The sequence below is a fragment of the Colobus angolensis genome, unplaced genomic scaffold (genome assembly GCF_000951035.1).
Source record: "Colobus angolensis palliatus isolate OR3802 unplaced genomic scaffold, Cang.pa_1.0 Scaffold7, whole genome shotgun sequence".
Lineage (NCBI taxonomy): Eukaryota > Metazoa > Chordata > Mammalia > Primates > Cercopithecidae > Colobus > Colobus angolensis.
Window position 1 is genome coordinate 19918154 of NW_012120709.1, and position 7801 is coordinate 19925954.

General features: G+C 46.7%; 1 protein-coding gene across 2 annotated transcripts in view; it reads right to left on the reverse strand.

Moving 5' to 3' along the window:
• DRD2 (dopamine receptor D2) overlaps positions 1-7801 on the reverse strand; it is a 66271-nt gene extending 58470 nt beyond the window's left edge. For both annotated transcript variants that reach the window (XM_011926766.1, XM_011926765.1), the window contains exon 1: positions 7731-7801. The gene's annotated coding sequence lies outside the window, so the exon portion shown is untranslated. The remainder of the gene's footprint in view (positions 1-7730) is intronic.

A 7801-nucleotide genomic window follows, 5' to 3' on the forward strand; every position in this document is an offset into this window, starting at 1 on the left:
CAAGAAGGGATTCATAGACCAAGAAAAAGGGCAACAAGAGGGATTTCTTTAAGGATTGGAGAATCTCAGGGCCAGAAGCTGTTGTGTTCCATCCTCCTTTCTCAGGCAGGACCATACTTCACCTAAAAACATGATAGCATTTGCTCCTGCCATTAATGACTCCAGAAGCTGCAGAACACATGTTTCTGCCAGCTTTGGGGGTCTGCTCATGTGAAGTTCTTTGGCCCTCTCAATCTGGGAAAAGAAAAAAAGTCACCTTGTCCTTGTACACCAGTACATTCTCCTTATTTTTTGTTTTTAATAAAAAGTGGCCTGTGCCAGAGTGCAACATACCATGTGACATTGCCAATCAGGAAGGCTCCAACCATGAGGTAGCAGACAAAGAGCCCGGGAAACCAGGAAGAAAAATCAGGCCATGAAAAGCCATCACCGGGATAACTGATGCCTCTTCCTAGCTCATGTGGGGTAAGATGGAAATGAATTCAGCTGCACCTAAATCAAAGGGATGACAAGCAATTCAAACCCCTATCTCACTCAAAATGAGCAAGAGCTGCTGACAGGTGAAAGCCAAAGAATTTTGATGCAGATAAGTGTAGAGTGTGAGAAAGAAGTATATCCTTGAATTTTGTGAACGTTTTGGAAACATGATTTCAGAAATGTAAAATCAGGTGCTGAATTACTGCAAAAGGACAACAGCTCAAAGGGTTGTTTCTTACTTAAGCATCTTAATAATAAAAATAACAATTATAGCTAACATTTAAAGATTGCTCACTTTTCCCAGGGACTATTTCAAATATCTTGTCTCTATTACCTTAATTAATTACTGTGACCCAATTACATTGGTATTAACATCCACTTACAGGTGAGAACCCCCAGGTGATAGAGGTTAATTAACTTGCTCATGGTCACATAGCTAGTAAGTGTTACAGTCAGAATTCAAATCCTGGAAGTCTAATTCCAGAGCCCACAGGTTTAGCTACCATATGGTGTTGTTTTTAAAGGGTTTAAATACATGACTAAATATTGATATATGTCATTCATAAAACTCACGGTGAGGCTCAACAACAGAGGAATCTTCTCACTTATTATGAGGTGAATACGATTATTACAGTCCCTTATTTGTGCCTGAAATAACTGATGCGCAGGTTAAGTGCCCTGCCCAGGGACATCCAGGCCTCACCTGCCTCTGTCTACCAGAAAAGGACTGATCAGTTTTTTGTTCGTTTGTTTTTCGTTTGTTTGTTTGTTTTTTGAGATGGAGTCTCGCTCTGTTGCCCAGGTTGCAGTGCAGTGGCACAATACCGGCTCACTGCAACCTCTGCCTCCCAGGTTCAAGCAATTCTCCAGCCTCAGCCTCCTGAGTAGCTGAGACTACAGGTGCATACTGCCACCCCCTAATTTTTTTGTGTGTTTTAGTAGAGACGGGGTTTCACTGTGTTGCCCAGGCTGGTCATGAACTCCTGAGCTCAGGCAATCTGCCCACCTCAGCCTCCCAAAGGGCTGGGATTATAGGCGTGAGCTACTGCGTCTGGCTGATCAGCTCATTTTTTAAAGGCAGCTCTCATGAGTCACTCCTGTGTCTGTGCAAGATCCCAGGCCATCCTGCCTTCACCTTTCTGTAAAATGCAGAAGCTTAGTCTTGGAGATATAACAAGTTTTCCTTCTATGGTAATAAGAAGGCAACCCCAAAGACCTAATTGTTGGCAGAAGTCTGGCTTTCATCCTTTGGACAGTTCAGTTCACCTCAAAGCGATGTGGGACAGAAGGTAATGTCATCACAGTTCCAGAAGAGCTTGACAAATCATCCGTCCACACCTCCTCCCGGCTCCTCCCCCAGGTTGGAAGGTTTGGTTGACCCTGCCTCCTTCCTGCTCCTGCCGCCCTCCCTGCTTCTCCCACTGCTTGCTGAGGTTTATGCCCAGTGCATTTCATCCAAAGGGGCCCAGATCCAGGTACAGAACACTTCCTCACTCGTTCTCAAATTTAAGAATCCCAAGGAGTTATTTCATTCATCCTTCTCCATCTGCTGTCTCCCTCTTCACTTCCCTGGTATCATACACAAAGATTACTGCCCTTTAAGTTCACTAAAGAATTATCTACTTATCCCTGTTCTCCTGCTTTTCTTGTTCTTTATGCCACTTACATATCAGAGAGGGCTGTTGCTTTAGCCTTAAACGGTCTGGTTTTGAATCTCTGTCTCACAAATGAAATGTGTGACCTTGTGCAAGCCACTTACCTTTCTAAGCCCATGCTCCTTCCTCTGCAAAATGGTATAATGAGGGTTACTCTGAGGCAGGAGGATCGTCTGAAGCCAGGAGTTCAAGACCAGACTGGACAACAAAGCAAGACCCTGTATCTGCAAAAAAGTCTTTAAAAAATTAGCTGGGCATGGTGGCATGCAACTGTACTCCCAGCTGCTCGGGAGGCTGAAGCAGGAGGATCACTTGAGCCCAGGAGTTCAAGGCTGCAGTGAGCTATGATTGCACCACTGCACTCCAGCCTGGGTGACAGAGCAAGATCTCTCTCTAAAAAATGAAAATAAATAATTAAATAAACAAACAAACAAACAAAAAATGTAAAAAACAAGGGTTCCTATTTCACAGAGTTGTTGCAGGCTTGGGAGTTTAAAAGAGGAACCTTCATCAAGTGCTGAACACAGTGCCTTGCAAACAGTAAGTGCAAAATAAATGCTGGCTGTTATGATGACGAGGCCAGCAAAGGAGGGACTGGTGAACAGGACCACTTCTCATTCTAGGGAAGCCTGGTACTAAGCCACTTTTCCAGATCAAGAGATCCTGGGAGTTGCTAGTGATGGCGCTGTCTGGGGTAGCAGGTAGGAGAGGAGGCAATGATGTAGCATGTAACAAAAATAATTTCATTTCTAATGTCTTTCTCCTGCTGGGCCACTTAGAACCCAAACAATAACAACAAGGAGGGGGTGGAAACGAGAAGGGCAGGGATGTTCTGAAGGAGACTAATAACAAATGAACAGGCCCCAGGACTCCCTTTGGCTCCCAGACATCTGCAGGGGATTATCGTTGGGGCCACAGCTGCAGTTCTGTGCTGAGCCACAGCTTCTGGAAGGCAGGACTGCCCAGGAGCCTGTTGATGGGGCTCCTGGGAGCCAGGTCTGCCTCACTTTCCTTACCGCCCTGTCTGGAAGCAAGCTGACATTACCTAGAGGGCTGCAGGGGAAACTAGAGGTTGTCCTTCCTTCCCCTCCCTGTCCCTTCAGACAGCAAAGAATTTCCTCGTCTCCTCCTGGAAAAAGTAAAAATCCTTACAGGTGACATCAGATTATGACAAAATTGCCCAAACTACACTAAGCTGATGCCTAGATTCAATACATATTGAACATCAGCCTCTTTCAGGGCTTTCTAAGGGTCTACTTCTCCTCTGCTCTCACCTCTGTACACTGCCCCATACTCTCCCAAATGCTCCTAGCCGCTTCCAGGCCTCTGAGTTCGAAGCACTGCAGCAGCACAGTTTCTTCTATCCAGGGGAAGAGGGAGGCCTCAGACCCCAGTGTGTCATCTCTGGCTCCTCCCTATACACTGGAGCCACCAGGGTCATTGATCCCTCCGCAGTGAAACACTCTCATGTATCCTAGGGAGAGAAGAGGCTGTGCCTTCCAAGGGCATCCCAGCTGCCAAGGGTGTTGACTTAACCCATTTACCAGATTAAGGTGAAAGGAAAAAGAAAAGAAAAATCTGCAATTCTGAGGGCAAATCTCTCTCCTTTCTCTGAACCCAAATCAAAGCAAACCAAGTGGCTGAGTCTTATAATTTTATTACTCCTCCATCCCCATGTACTGACACTATAATCAAGCTATTTTCCAAGCCATGCCTATGCATTTAGATAATATGATTTTATTGTTAAAAAATAAGAAAGTTTTGCATCCATTTTAGTACCAAGGAAATAAATCTTCAATTACATTGGTGATGGGAACAGGTGAGAGGCGAAAGTATATTAATATTAGATTCCGACACCATTAGAGTAATTTAAAAGGCCAGAGTTAACATTAGTCTACTGCTCAAATTGGTAAATAAGCAACTTGCACATCCTTAGTGGTTCAATGGTATATTCTGGACAGCAGAAGGGCTTATACCTAATTCCAAGGTCCTCCCAGGGCCACAAAATACCTTACTGGAGGTGAGAGGAGGGAAAATGGTGCTGGGGTTTAGCTAAGTAAGAGGCTACCTACAAAGGAGGGTGCCTGCTGAGAAGTTGAATCAACCTGTGTCCTTTCTGCTGCCCGTGGTTTCCAAGTGTTTCCTATATGCAGGATGCTCCTCTGCTAAGTAGAATACCTGGTAGGATGGAGAAGCTTCGGTTGCTAACTCCAATCTTGGTGTCCAGAAAGTGGAAAATTTACACACTTCTATTTAGGAGAACGTTAATAAAAGAAGAAAGACCACTGTATTTCTGGACTAAGGAAACAGCTTCCCTGTTTGGAGTCAGGGGCATCCAGCATGACCTCTGAGGAGCCCAAGAAGATAATCTAAGAATCTAAAGTCTTGTAAACTATATCCCAGGAAAATGCAAATGACTGGGCTGCTGTTCTAAGCTATTTTCAAGACCTCAACTCTTAGGTAACTGTAACATGCTGATGATATACAACCTGATTCTGGGAGATATTGCAAATATGGCTTAGGGTTCTGGCATTATAAAACCTCAACTTGATTCTCCTCCCTTCCTAGGTATTGAAGCACCTTCACTGCTGGAGATTCATGGGTATTAAGCCACAAAGGAGGGAGAAGTGATGGGTGCTAACACAGGATTGGCTCAAGGAAGTCTCATCATATCTGTCTCTCCTGGGCGATGCGCTCATATGTGTGCATGCACGTGTATGCAGACACACACAAACACACACACATATACACAGTGCTATCTTCACAGTCACACTTTTTCCTTAACACTAAAATGTAACTTTTACTTGCAGGGGAGATGGAAACCACTCTCTCCAGGCAGAGTCCTCACATCTTTCCCCTTACACTTGTTTATTCAGAGAATGGTGACCCCGGACCAGTCTGGCTTCAGCAAGACGATCTCAGGAGTATATGAGGCCATATTTCTAATGACCCTAAGTTCCCATTTGTTTCCCATAGTATAAAAGAAAGAACAGAAGGGGTTCTCTCAATTTCAGATCCTCCTATATCATTCTCAAGATAATTGCATTTTCTAGACAGAAATAATCCACCCTTGTAGGTGAAGGTACAAGACTGACTAGCCCACAAGCATCATTACTAGCCTTTTTACCCCTACAAGCCTCCTTGCTTATGGAGCACAAGAACCAAATCAATACAGTCAATATGTCACTTCCAGCAGGGCATGAGTGGCTACAAGCCTTGGGGAGCATGACGTGCTACTAGGCTGAACTAATCACTCCTTGGCATTTCAGGAGCACTTAGGTTAACAGATCACAGCACATGCATAATGAAAGACAATAACTCACCCAGAGGGGAGGGCAGGAGGGAAACACTGAGTTGACCCCCATAAAGGGACAGTTAGTATTTACATAAGTCAACCTGAAGCCATATTGGTGATTCCTTAAAAGGGCCAAAAATTTTAGAAAGAAGAAAAGCCCATGAAGATCCTGGGGGAGAGGAGACTGGATTGCATCTTTACTTTCAGTAGAGAGATTTAATCATGGGGATGGTCCTTCTACCAAGAGTCTCACACTTGAAGATTTTAACAGGTATAACAGCAGGAGACAAAGGGTGAGATTAAATACCTTAATTTTATAAATTTCAAATGTATGAAATTTAGGATTATTTTAGATATCAGCAAATGGTTGCCAAGGAATATGATTCTTTTAACTCTTAAAAACGCATTTTTGTATCTTCAAGGGATTTTCTCAGATAGAATACCTGCTACCAAGATTATGTAAAATAAACTTGCTTTCCATTTTCAAAATAAAATAAACATATACAGACTCTCTAAGGAGTCTCAACTTTTGGGGAGGTAATTTGCTAATTCAGTGTACCTATGAATCACCCAGAAACATTGTTAAAATATAAATTTCCTGGGCCTCAGCTTGAGATTCTCATTCAGCAGTTTTTCAAGGAAGAAGCAAAAATATGCATTTTTAACCAGCTTCTCAGGGAATTCATTAAAAAGAAAAAAAAAAAACCATTAGAGAAATGCTATCCGGACTTCTACAACAAATCAGAACCTCTCCATTTTCTGGGCACCTCAGGCTGTGCAGGGAAGGTAGAAGGAACTCAATGATCTTTAAGAGCTGGGACTACCCTGGCCCTCCCAAACCACTTCCCTCTCAGATGTCTGCATTCAGAGATGGCATCAAAAACCCCTGCAAACCAATAATCCAGGAATTTTGAACACTAGGGAGGGAAGTCCAAGGCAGGGACTGGAACCTAGGAAACTAGCTTGCTGATTTTCTTGAAACTGGTCACGCTGACCACAGTCGCTCTGTCTGCCCACCCTCATCAAACAGCTGCATGGGGGAAAGACGATAAGTATGATTTCTTTTTCAAGTGGTCCTAATGCTGCAGGATGAATCAGAGATAAGCATGCATATTTGCATTTGAAGCAGGGTGGGAGTGGGGAGAATCATTGAACATCTAGCTCCCTAAGGAGGAGCAAAGATTAGCCTAAAAGGTTTGTAGCCTGGTCAAAACCCAGAAAGGCTTGGATCTGCAGAAGGATCTGAAGTGGGATCCACAAAGTGCCTCGCACCTCACTCCATCACCCCCTCACCCAACCTCAGGAGCTCCAGAACGAAAAGTAGTGGGGTGCCAGGTGGGGCAACAGTGACTTGCTCAGACAGCTTCCTTGTGGCTGAGAGCAAGTGCCTGTCCCCACGGAGCTGCAGTGCTGTGAGTTGTGTCCATGGTGAAGCCTGTTATGTAGACGCACACGCACCCTCTTACCTCTGCTCTTCAAGAGGAAGCGCTCAAGGGCTGCCTGCCTCAGACAGGTATAGGAACGCGCTCTGTCTGGTGCTTAGAGCTGCCTCTTGTCTCCGCATACCACCCTAGAGGGGCTCTCGGTCCATCAGAGAGCCGGGCCGAGAGCCGGATGGTCACCCGCTGCTACTGCCGCCACCGTCGCCTGCACTCCCGGGTCGAAACGGGTCTGGCACCCAAGCCTCCCTCCCCGATTAGGTGTCAACCAGAGAGAAGACGAAGGAGAGTGAAAGTTCAGAACCAAGGACAGCGGCAACCTGGGAGAGGGAGAATCCAGCCAGAAACTGCCTCTCCCCCATCCTTAGCTTCTACCTTAGAAACTGAAAAGGGTCAGGTCGCACCAACATATAGTTGCCATAAACAGCCCTTCTTCCTCCGGAAGAAGTCGGAAACTCTGGCCGCCAGCCCCGGGTCTCGCGCTTGGGTGCTGAGGGAAGTGCCCTTCCGAGATTGTGGGGAGCGGCCGCCCTCCGATGCAGCGGCTCGGCCGTGCTGCCCTGGGGGCCCCGCGGGGAGGCTGCCCCAGCTGCGCCCACTCGTGCCCGGGGAGAGGATTCCCTTCTAGGCGGCGAGGAGGCTACTGAGAAGGAGGGAGAGGGGATAGGCGCCGCGGACTCAGGACGCCCTCCGCCCGTACCCGACGGGGAGCCCGTGTAGAGCCGGACCCCAGGCGGGCGCTCCCAAGCAGGCGGCCGGGAGTGGACGCACAAACTTCTGGTCCCGGCCGCGCTGCCCTTGGAGCTCCCTCCTCCTCTCCCCGTGACCCTGAGTCTCCCGCCGCTCCATCCGGCTGGTGCTTACCTTCAAGCCATAGGGCGCCCCGGGGCAGAGACGGCGCCGGCTGCTCGAGGCTTCCAGCTCCCACCGCATCC